This window comes from Meriones unguiculatus, chromosome 16 (assembly GCF_030254825.1).
Source record: "Meriones unguiculatus strain TT.TT164.6M chromosome 16, Bangor_MerUng_6.1, whole genome shotgun sequence".
In the NCBI taxonomy this organism is placed as follows: domain Eukaryota; kingdom Metazoa; phylum Chordata; class Mammalia; order Rodentia; family Muridae; genus Meriones; species Meriones unguiculatus.
Window position 1 is genome coordinate 3,415,773 of NC_083363.1, and position 12,378 is coordinate 3,428,150.

Consider the following 12,378-nt stretch of genomic DNA (forward strand, 5'->3'; position numbering starts at 1 on the left):
GCTACTTGCCTTTACCTTTGAACTTTGTAGATGGGAGACAGGAGGCACTGAGTGTGCCCCAGGCAGCCGGGAGGAAAGGAGAGGCAAGGACCAGGCCCTCTGGCTTTTTGCAGAGGGAGGCCTGTTGGACAGCTGTTCTTCAGGAGTGTAGACTGTGGCCTACACTGATGAGCCAGGCAAAGTGTGTGTGTGCGGAGGGTGGGGGGTGGGGGGGAGGGGGTCCTGCAAACCCAGGCATAGATTCTGAAATCACGGTTCTACTGCCCTACCTCTGGAGTTCCATCTCTCCACGTCAGAGCCTTTGGATCAGTCAAAACCGATGCCCTTTGGCCTGGAAATCTCAGCCTCTTGGGATCTCCTGACTGGGCAGGACATTGAACATGTGGGTGCTGATTGCAAAGTCTTCTAGTCCTAGCAGAAACAATGAGTTTGAGAAAGACTTTGATCTTGAAATAGGTGGTCCTAAACCCAGGTCTTGGATTTGCCACTGACTAGCTGTGTGACCCTGAGCCAGGCCTCTCACAACTCCCAGACGCCCCCCGCCCCCTGCAGAGTTTCTGTAAGGATCAAATGAGATAAAGGGCTGGGAGGAGCTTTGCTGCTGTAAGCTGTTTGACCGTGGGGCTTGAACTCAATTCCAGGGCTCGAGGTCCTGAGGTCGGAGGAGGGCAGGTGCTTCTGCGGGGAACAGACATAAAGAGGCCGGAAGACAAGTTTTCTTTACTGTCCCACCTTAAGATGAGGACAGGAGAACTCTCCAAAATTCTGCGCCTGCCAGCCTAGCTGAGAGCCGCCCAGTGTGGCGAGGCAGCCTCTCCCCTCTGCGCTGTGGGAAATGAGGCTTCACTGGCCACATCACTTCCCCAGATCTTTTACTGCGTGCCATAAATTACTATACTGTTTTATTTTCCTTTTATGGCCTCTTTCAGGCCATTCCTGGCAATTTACTCTCTGCTCTGGGCCAGCCGTGTTAGAAACGGTTTCCTGGTCTTTATCTTTCTCTGTCGACACTTTGGATCTCAGCGACTGACCTAGCAGCTGGAGGGCAGCTTCCGCGGCCACCTGTTGTTGGCTAAAGCATCTGGGCCAGGAATGCAGAGCGATGCCAGGGGATAGGTTATCTGGTCCCATCGGGATCTCACACCCCACTTCTGTAGCAGGACCTCTCCTCCTGGGGGCTAGCCAGGGCTTCAAGTGTAGCCAGCTCCCCAAATGGGAGGGGGTGTCAGGACAGAGACTGCCAGGTCTCATTGTCACCCACCTGTGGTACTGCCTTAGTGATACGAGGGTGTTGGGACCAGCCTTGGGGTCTGGACCCTTGCTTTCTAGTCTAGTTCTGGTTTGGCCACTGGTCAAAGGCCCTCTGGAAAATCCCTCCCTCTGAGTAGGTGTCGATTTCCTCATTTGTAAAGAGAAGGGAAAGAGTCCCAGCAGTGCCACTACAGCCACATGGAGTACAACCTCAGCTTGTCTTCTGCCAAGTGATGGGCACCGTGACCAATGAATGTCTTGTCAACGGTCAAGCACAGTCTTCTCGTTCCTGAGGGCGCCAGCTTAGGGAAGGTCTGGGTAGTGCTCCAGGCCTGGGAGACAACGTGATGGCATTTCCGCACCCTGAGTGAGGCAAAGGCAGAGCTCTGTCTCCTGTCTGTTAGGCTCTGTTCAGCACAAGAGGCCCTCCACACGAGCCAGCCCCCAGCTACACTCTCAGAGCTGCCTTCAGAAGCGGCCTGAAGGAGAGAGCCCTGCTCAGCAAGTCAGTGATGAGTGGAAGGGGCCCAACGGGGACGGGCCTGAGGAGTGGAGTGCAACCAGAGAAGGAGAGGTGTGCCTTCGCCATGCCAAACAGAAGGCAGGAGCTGGCTGTCTACACCAAACATCCTGAGAGCTGCCCTGGACAGGACGAGAAGGACAGGTCGGTCTTGGGTGAAAGAGAGACCCGGCATTGAGGCTGAAGGACTAGAGGACTCTGGGCCTCAGTCTGCTCATCTGTAGAACAAGGAGGTTGGGCTAGACAGGCTCTATCCTCCAAGTGCCATGCAACCGTCTCAAGATTGTGCAAGGCTGCCATCCAACTCAAATAAGGAAAGGGGACCCAGGACATGCTGGGAAGGGGGGTGCCTGGCCTTGCAGTACCTCAGAGAACATCCCCAACTACAGAGAACAGATTAGAATACACACACCCAGTCTTACCAGCAGATTTAAATGCTACTTCCGGGGTGGTTGGGTTTTTTGTTTTTTTGCTGTTTTTGTTTTTTTCAATATTGAAAAAAGTAACTTTACACATCGAGAGAGATAACTCCCACATGAGTCACTGGCTAGTGACTCTGACGGTCCCCCACGGGGTATTCTGGTGTGTGTGAGCTATTACTACCTTGGCATGCTCGACTCGAGAAGACCGCTGAGATGTGCCAGAGGTTGGACTGAGGGGGCAGATATGGGCTGGAGAGATATGGGGGGGGAGGGGGGAGATATTTTACAATTTATCAAGATTTGAGTACAGGTTCCCCCCTCCCCCCCCACCCCCGGACAGGTGTTCCCTCCCCTATTCTTAACCTTGTTGGTAATGCCATAGCGGCAGTCCTTGGAGCGAGGACATCTCCAGGAGAGCAATTTGAATAGCCAACGTGAAATCAGCTCAGCGCATTCAGTCTGGTTGGGGAGAACACCCCACATGTGTTTGCTTGTTTTTGACTCATTTGGGTGGGGGCTGGGAGAGGGGTGGGGGTCTGCCTCCAGTGGCAACCAGGTCCCAAGGAATAAAACTTCAATCGGTGCGACTCAGGAGCTGGCTGGATTCCCCTCACCCCCAAAGCCTCTTTCCATCTCTAGCTGAAGCTTCTAGCACAACTCCAGTTCAGCTGTCCCGGCTCCCACCACCAGCCCTGATTCAGCTGTTCCAGATTTTGGCTGAGAATAACCTTTAAAAATCTAACAAAGGAGAAAACTCACCCATCGTTTGCATAGCTTTCCCACTTATACCCAAATCTTTATCTATCCCCTCTTCCTCTCTCTCCATCCCTCCTCGCCTCCCTTCCCTGTCACACACACACACACACACACACACACACACACACACACACAACTTGTGAGTCAAGTTTAATCTGGAATATATTTCAATAGCTCACTAAGTCAGCAAAAGTCCATTTCCTAACAGTTCTGGAAGGAGGGTTCTGGGGCCTGAGACCCTTTCTTAGCAGCTAGAGTATTACAATAATAATCAGGGGGCGTTCCTTTGATGTGACCTAAAAAAGGAATGAACTGTGATCCGCAGGAACCAGCTTGTAAATACACTACTCTTTAGTATACCTGACGTGAAGCTGAGTGCTCCTGGAAGAGAGACAGAGGTGCAGCTCCACAGTCTGGTTGGGAAGAACACCCTGCCCCCAAATTCACTGACCAAGCTGTGCGCACTCGAGCAAATTCTCCGTTTCCCTGACTTTCCAGCAGCCCCCAGGCCCTCTAGTCCTCAGACACGCCTACTCGGCCCCTTTCTTTGACCTACTCTCCAGGTTGTTTCCATGTATTGCAGAACCCCTTTTTGGAAAGAATCTGTGTAGTGACATTTTTGAGAATTCTGGAATTTTGGTTTCTTTAGAAAAAAAAAAAAGAAAAAAACAGAAACAATATAAAAATGTGCTTTTGTTTTAATTCTGGGCATGGGGATGTGGGACTGCTTCGTCTGTCCACAGCAGCTGACTATGCTTTGCCTCGTGCTCTGGCAGAAGCATGGTTGTGCCAGCTGCAGATAATTCCTGCGATTGTGTGACGTTTGGAATTCTGGGAACTTTTCAGAAGGTACATATGTAAGTGCTAGGGCCCTGAGAGGTGGGGTGGGGTGATTGTTGGTTATTTAGGGAGGTTGGTTGTGGTTTGCTAGTAGCTGTGGTCAAGGAGAAAAAAAGAAAGACATTAGATTCAGGAATCCCCTGCCCCCATCCCTTCTCTCTCCTCTATCCTTGTTTCTCTCCTAACTAGTGTTAGGGGTGAAACGGGGTGGGGCAGGGAACAAAGGGTTGGAAAAAGAACCCACAAAGTAGCAAAGACTTTGCTTCTCTAAAACCAGCCACTGCCTATGTGGTCTGTCTGCTTCCTACTTCCGTACTCTTTCAGGGTTTTGACTATAGAGAAACCAAAACACTGACAAAATAGAAACACCCTAAGGAGACACAGACTCTCGACCCCCATGGGTCTGGCCTCCTGTAGCTCCTCACTTCCTTGTGGAAGAATTGTTGGGAGTTCAGTCCTCTCCGTTTAACACCCAGAGGCAAGACAACCAAGATCCAAGGCTCCCCCTGCCCCTTCCGGGCAGGAGGCTGTGCTGACCAGCAAGTGCAAGGCTCGCTGCACTTCAGGGTGGTCTGGGCCTCACCCTGACAAGGACTGCTTAGCTATGCATACTTCTTGCCCTCTATTTAAACCCAAACCTCATGTCAGGACCCCAGAGGTGGACTTGAAGGCCACACAACCTCCCAGGGTGGCCACAGTGAGTAAATCTCCATTTTCTGTTTTTTGTTGTGACTTACTTGAGGACAGGGGAATGAGCCTAGCCTGTTAGTCGTGACCGTGACCAGGACCCAACCTCTGGCCCCTGACGCAGACCAAAAACTGTCTCCAGTGATGGGCTCTAACACAAGTGTAAATATCTCACAGCCAACTTCCCTTTGCCTCTAAACCTGCTCATTTACCTTGTGTTCTTTAAAATGTCTTGTTTGAAAGGGATATTTGGGGGATGAGGGAGGAGCATGGCAAGAAATGGGTGGCCGGCTCGGCAGTGACAGCCCTTCCAGCAAGTTCAATGAAAGCACACCTCGTTTGCCTCCTCTCCCACGGTCTCTCCCTCCTGGACTAAGCGAGAGAGGCAGCCCCATCCTAGGAGGGGACAGATGATTCCATGCAGGAGAGGGCTCTCTCGACCGGGAACATCAAAAGTCAGGCAGCCCATCCATTTCTTGTATCCAGAGGCTGCTGGCGGAGAGGGCAAGGGCCTGTGAACCTCAAGGCAGATGGAAACAGGGCCCAAACGCACTCAAAGCTTCCGGCCAGGGCTTTCAGTCTAATCGGAATGACAGCAGCTCCTGGGACCACCCTATCCCCATCTCTCTCCTCACTCAATGCCACAGATGAGGCAATTGTCAATTCCAATTCAAGCTATTAGAAGGTAACAGCTATAGCCCACCCCCCAAATAAAGAGGTGTTTGACCTCGGGGACACTCTGGTGTGGCAAGATATCCGCTTTAGCGGAGACTTCCGCTGGAGCCCTCAATAACTTCCATGCAGTATAACCCAGGCTCTCTCAAAGTTCAGGGGGGTGCTGCTCTGTCTGACAACGGGACAGGATATTTGAAATCAGGGATGTCTCAGGAAACTCTCTGAATTAGTCCTTGCCCCTAGCCCAGGAGTCCGGGGTAGCGGAGGTCTGTGCACACAGCCCCTCTTTGGGGGACCTCAGAGCTGAGTGATCCAGAGGTTGGTGGAGCTGGACGGGAAAGGGCGGGGCGCTAAAGGCTTGGTTGGCTCCACCCCCCAGGCTCTCCCGCCAAGGACGGTTGAAGGCAGTTATGGGCGTGGCTAGAGCCGGAACAAGGTTGATTGACACTCCGACCCCCAGTTCTGCTCTCAGAGCTGGCGTCAGCAAGAGGCGTGGTGTGGGCAACCATACTCCCCAAGAGCGGAGGCAGCGAGGGGCGTGGCGCAGCAGGTTTGACCACACCCCCAGGCCCACGACGCTCAGCGGTTGGTGGTTGTGAGGGGCGGGGACAAGTGTGGCCACACCCACAACGGGTTTTTTCCTGGCGGTTAGTGCCGGTGTAAGTCAGGTTGCTGAAGGCTGGGGGAGCTTTCGCTTCTCCGGGTCGTGCGGTTCTGTCTCCCGTGCTCTCCCCAACCATTGCCTGCGTCCCTCCGCAAGGCCGCGTAGGGTTTCCGTCCCGGAGGGTGGAAGTTGGCTCTGGTCCCCAGGAGGGTTCGTTCAGGGGCGCAGGATTGAAAGCGGGGATCGAGGACAGTTGTCTGTTGGCGCAGCGGCACGCGCCGTCGCCCTCTTAGTACCAGAGAGAGAGATTGAAAATGCCTTTTGTTCAAGCCTTCTACTCTCCGGAGCCTTTGTTTGTTCTTTGCCGGTCGCAAAGCAATATCCGGGAAAGACAAGGCTTGCAGACTTCGAAACTAAGTGCAGGGCAGACATTGCAGGAACGTCACGATAGATGGAGTATGTTGGGGTGTAGGGGGGCTCGGGCAAGCATTCGCTCCCCCTGCCCAAAGATGTTAATACTGTAAGATGCTCTGGGGTGGGGTCTTGTGGTTTCAAGTCTAAGGCTTGTTCCTTCCGGACGTGAGCTTATTCGGCCACACCTGAATGAAGAAATGCTGGCATGAGGGGTTGGGACAAGGTGCCTGCGGGAGAACACAGGATGCTCAGAATAGACCGAGGTCAGCTCTTAGACAGCAGAAGTTAGTGGCTCCTCGGCCACAACAGGTCTGGCTGGCGACATGGAGAGAGATGAGGAAAAATCGAGGGACTCGGATCAGCCAACAAACAACAAAGGAATGCCAGCATGCCAGCATGCCAGCCAGGGCTCTTTAGGACTGGGTTACCTTGGGATAATAGAATGGAGGATCCTGAGAGGGAGAGTTGTCCACTCTGTTTAGGGAGTATTTCCTGACCATGTGATTGGTTTGTCAGTGCAGTAGGGGGAAGATTGGGAGCTTTACCCGACTGTTAAGATACTCAGAGTGTCTTCCACAGATGAGAGGAAAATCTTTGGTACTCTGAGTTCCAAAAGTTTGGGTATAGAGCTGTCCCAGTTTTTCCCGGGCGGGGGTTGGGGGTATCTGGAAAGGGGAACCTTTCATATCAGTATTCTCTCTGCCTAGAAAGAACCCAGAAGGCACTAAGACACCGTACCAATCTCCCCAAAGTCCTCTTCCAGGGAAGAAAGAGCCAATGGGAGAGGGCCTCAGAGCAGCCACTTGGCAGGCCCCCTTCCTTTCTTGGGTGTTCTGAGAGGGATTTACCAGGCCTCAGGCCAAGGGTGACCTTAGCTGCATTTTTAAGCGTTTGCCCAGGTGATATGTGTGGGTGCAGGCAAGGTTGCCAAGGCCTTTCTTTCCCCTTAGCATTCACCCTTTCTTGATGCTGAGGGCCAGGCTCCCCAGGGCAGTTCACTGCTACCCCTCCCCCAATCTGGCTTTGAATTGACAAAATGGTTGGCAGTGGTAATTTACATACTGGGTCTTGAAGGAAGCCAAAACCACAGGCACTGTGTAAGATCCACAGCAGCAGTGGGATTCCAGGGGCTGCAGAGCTGGGGGAGAGGTGGAGTGCATCCAAGAAGCTGGGGCCATTTGAACTTAAACTGTGGGGCGCACAGCCTGAGCAGGGCAGGTCCCTTATGCTGTCCCTTTAGATGAATGCACACTTTCCAGAGAAAAAAAGACCCAAGGAAGTTCATTTCCTTGGGAACCACAAAGGAATTCTGGGTGGACACTGTACCTTCCTGCTCCCCAAAATTTACTGTATGGAGTCCTATTCTTGCTTGGTCAGCCTAAATTAAAAGGTTCCTTTTCTAGAGAAAAGGAACCATGAAAGCCTGCCTGCTCAGCCCCGAGTCAAAAGGGAGACCTGCTTTTGAGGGGAGGTGAGCAGAGTAGGGGGCCCAGCAGTGCAATGGGATCTTAGCTTTTGGAGGGAACTGGTGCTCCTTACTCTTGTTGAGACTTCCGGGTTCTCGTGCTCTGGAACTGTTCTTGTGTCCCCTCCTACCCTGAACTCCATTGTCCCAGGATGGTTGTGGTAGTCTTCATTTGAGCTTGTTTCATTGGCTGTGGCAGAAACATTGGTTCCAACAAGACCGCAGAATTTGAGCCTCCACAGGCCAGCAGGGACCTTGGACAACGTGATGCCATAGGAACCACAGGGCCATCACGAACCCTCAGATGTGAGGTTTTGAGGCTCTGGTGCAGATTGGTCACAGCAGCTGCTGTGAAGGTTGCATACACAAGAACAACTGCTCAGACCCTCTGTGGCAGACTCATCTTCCCTGAAGAGGCAGTATGGAGATGGGAGGCTTCCCCTGGCCCAAACACACAATAGCCCCAGGTGAACTTGAACAATAGCTCCTGGCTTTGTCCACCCTAAAAAAAAAGAGCCCTCTCAACAGAATATCAGACAAGAGATAGCAGGAATGGGCCTCTAAGAATTCTGGACAGTGATCACTGTCAGCATCTGTGTTAAGGACTGGGAGCTTGGCCAATGACTGTCAAAAGCTGGCAAAAGCGTCAGGAGACGCTCTGATACCTGGGGTGCCATTTACAGACTCTGCTAGAACTGTTGCCAGAGGTGGGGACCCAAACCACACTGGTTAGGGAGACAAAAAGTAGCTTGATGGTTCCTTACTTGTATGTTGGGTAAAAAACCCTTGAGCCTTGAGCCCACCCTGAGATGTAGGACTCTTTGTTTGTGGGGTTTTATTGCCCAGTTTATGCCACCAGTTCTGCCAGGCTGACCTCACCCCACACATGCCCCTGTTACCAGCTACGGAGCCCAGTGGCAGGCCTTCCTCAGCTTTAGACACAAAAACAGGAATTTGCCTCAAGGAAGCTGAAGAGCAAATGATATCACCAGTGGTCTCGGCAAAAGCAAACTCCCTTTTCTGCCTTCCCCCAGATAAAGATGGACCCCAAGGAGAGGATCTTAATCCCGCACCGCAGAGCCTCAGCCACCAGGGCAGAGTGGTGGGTGGGTGAGCCATGGCTCTGGTGGGACTGAGGTTGGAGAGCTGGAGGACAAATGGGACAAGCCACTTTCTGGAGCAGTTTGGCAACTTGTACCCCTGGTCTTTTCTGGCCAGACTGAGTCATGTGTGCTATGACATAGGCCAAGAGACGCAGTGACTTCTTGGCTATAAATCTGGCTGTGGTGGCAGTGGGACTCCCTGTGAACTTGGAAACACCCTCAGCTTGTCTTTCCTCTGCCATGGGCAACTCCAGAGACCAGGTGTCCAGGGGCTTAGCAGAGGTCAAGAAGAAGAGAGCCTTGGAGGGCAGAGCTTGTGGAAAGTAAGGCCTTTGCCTGTGTGGGTCCCTCACTGCTCTCTCCACATAGCATGTCCTAAGCTGCCTGGCGCTCAGCACATGCTCCGTGTGCTAAAGACATGGGGCTGTGCTGGCAAGTAGTTCCCGAGCTGGCTTTCCCCAGCCCAGTTCAAGAAAAGCACTGGGGAGGGGTGGAGGTGGGGTCTATTGGCCTGAACCTTTTCTTCATTTAGGATGTCAGGAAGTCTTTTTGGTCCAGGAGTATTTCAGTAGTACAACTCGCTGTGGGTGGAGAACAAACACTGAGCCCACCGGAGGGCTGGCCTTTTCTTTTTGGACAGGAAGTCTAATTCCAATTAGACTTTTCCAGATCCATTGGAATAACAGCAGCAGAAGGCATCAAGGCAGGGTGGGGTAGGGCTAAAATGCTGACTGCAGCAAGCTTGCTGTGAGCAGGAAACGCCTACAGCACAGGCTCGGAAGAAAGAGGTTCCCTGTGGCAGGGAAATCAATCAGCAAATTTAAATGAGTATATGAATGGAGGATCCCTGCCCAGTCACCCTTGAACTCTGTGTGTTGCTAGTAAATAAGCTGTATAGTGAATATTCGGAGGCTTGGGAGAGAAGGCAGCTCCTTAGAACATGCACACCCACTATGCCCCATTCCCAGGCATGGAGAGAGCCATGTTGCTTCCCTCATTCTGTCCCTTGTCACAGCCTGTACCCCTCTACCCTACTCTTGTCCCCAGAAGCCAAGGAGTCCTCCATCCCTGGGCCCTTGCAGAGGACACACACCTTGAAAAGGAGGTGTCAGAAACTCCTCACCACCTCTTAGCAGATGCCCCCCCTTTTTTTCTTCCCTTCAAACATAGCCTCCCGGCTTCATTTCCAGGGGTTTCCAAGCCCACTGCCCCAGCATTTCCCTTTGGCGGGTGGCTTCTTTTGCAGATCGTCCTTGCTTTCAACTTTAGAAGGAATAGGTCTCCCACCAGGGAGTCTTTTATGCATATTCCTGGACAGAGAGCGAGGCTTGCTTCTCCAGGAGGGCCTTCCCCGGCCGCTCCCCTGGAGAGCGGCCTTCTACCTTCTCAGGATTGATACCTTGCATCTCATCAGACTAACTGGCCTGGAGAGACGTCAGGGGACGGCTATATACCCTATCAGCTCACTGGAAGAGGACTAGGCAGGACCATCCTCCTCCACCCACCCCCAGCAAGGGCTGGGCCTTCAGGCCAAGAGACAGCCATAGACTCTGCCGGCACATTTGCTGGGTGCCTCAGCTGGGAAAAAACAAGCTGAGCTGAGACATAATTTTCTGGCTGGGTGGTAGGAGGACGGGGCATCGAACGTGCCTGGGTGAGAGCCTGGCTCTGGCCAGATACGAGAAGGCTGGCACTGGCTCGCATCATCCCTCTCATGAACTGACTACGAACATTTAATTCCTCAAAGTTCTCATCTCCCAAGGGCTGGCCTTCGAGAATCTCTCACTGTCACTGCAGCAAGCAGTCTTTTTGCCTCTGAACACAGGGGGCTTTGAAAATGGAGCAAAACCACACAGAACCCCACCCCACTTCACGCCCAAGTTGAGAGGTGCAAAAGCTGCCGGGTTCTGCACACGGAGCCAACAATCCTTTCCAAAGAGTAGCGCTCCAGACAGGAACTTCTGTAGTGTGATTTATCTTGTGTGCCTGTCCCTTTAAAGGGTCCCCATTTGTTAGTCAGCTGACCCTTTAAGAGTTCTTAGTAGTTAGAATTGCTTGATCCTATGACCTTCAGTGTGGGTTGACTTGGATTTCTGAGAACAGGATAGGATATAAAAAAGCCAGCTGAGGCTGAAAAGGGGGGTGGGGGCCCTGCAGAGTGAGATGAGAAGGCAGTTGGTGCAGAAGATATCGTTAGGAGACAGTTGAGCCAGGAGAAGCCAAGCGGAGCTGATAGGCTAGAACAGTTGTTATAGTTTGGAGCTGCTGGTATTGGGAAAGGTGGGAGGAGGAAGGTACTGTTTAAGCAGACTGTTGGGGAACTGAGGGAGGAACAGTTGAAGGGGCTGGAAACTGGGAAGAGGGCTGGCTAGGAATTAAAAGAACTGGTTACTGTTCTAAAGTAGCCATTTTACTAGTGGTGCCCAACACGGGGCTCGAACCCACAACCCTGAGATTAAAAGTCTTATGCTCTACCAACTGAGCTAGCCGGGTGTCTTAAGGTCTGAGACATGTAAGGGGCTTGGTCACAGTCTCTTTGCAAATGACCATACCTTCCACCATTAAAACACCATGCATTTTGAGATCTAAAACCTTTAGCTATGGCTTGTCCAATTATGGTGGCATTATGTATGCTTAGAGCCACTATGGGTCACCTCCCTGACCCATTCCATAGGTGCTGCCCTCACCTTTAATGGCCTAACAACCTTTTTGCATTCTGCATTCCCATTTTCAAATGCCAAGGTCTCAATTAGCACTTGTCTCAAATCAGGGTCTGATATGGCTTTGTTCACAGCTGAAACTAATCTTTGTTAGTCAGAGATCAAGAGACTTCAAACTTCCTTCTAGGGGATCCCTCTTTTTTCCAAGGTTAGCGGCAGGGACCAGACCCTGGCTCTATGAGTTGGGGTCCACGGCTTAGTGGTTGGTAATCAGTGTGGATGGACACCAGGGGACACAGTGCCAGCCACAGGAAGCTTGCTAAAGGGCTGAAGGGCTGCCAGGGCCTGAGGGTGGAAGCCTGTCAGCTCCATCTGTCAAATCTCCATAGTGCAGGCTCTTGGGGCTGCAAACGAGGTGGTAGGGATGCTCAGGGGAGAGGGCTCGGGGCCTTGGGACTTCCTACAGGACTCAGTAGAAAGGTTCAGGCTGGAGGGCTCTAAATGTGGCTTCTGGGTGCTGTGAGGAGATGTGGAGCCAGCAAATGACTTGTCTGAGCCGCGGTGGGGTGGTGTCACATCCCTCAGTCGCCTTACAACAGAGTCTTTAAGGTGGCACAGTGGTCGGCCTAGGCTGGAAGCCAAGGTTGTCTGCCATGTGGGGCTCCAGAGCTGGTATTCCCTGCCTGCCTCAGCATGTCAGCTCTGCCCATGGAAGCTTTCGGGTAGCCAGATGGGGCAGCTAACAAGACAAAGCAGCCTCTGAAGAATCTTAAGTTACACAGAGGAAGGGGCCAGAGGCCAAGGTCCATAATTGGTGGTGGTGTTTTCTGAGCATTTTTGGCAATACCTCTTGATAAAAAGGGATCAGCATTTCTTGGGCCCTACTGAGAGATGCCTAGACTCCAAGAGCAAAAATGGCCAGTGCGTCACAAAGTACACAGTGGGCCAGCACGGCCTGGCCCAGACCATCAGGTGAGCCTC

General features: G+C 52.4%; 1 non-coding gene across 1 annotated transcript; it reads right to left on the reverse strand.

Moving 5' to 3' along the window:
• Window positions 1-11,157: 11,157 nt before the first annotated feature.
• Window positions 11,158-11,230, reverse strand: Trnak-uuu (transfer RNA lysine (anticodon UUU)). The gene has a single exon. It is a non-coding gene; the product is annotated as a tRNA-Lys (tRNA).
• Between the last annotated feature and the right edge of the window lie 1,148 nt (window positions 11,231-12,378).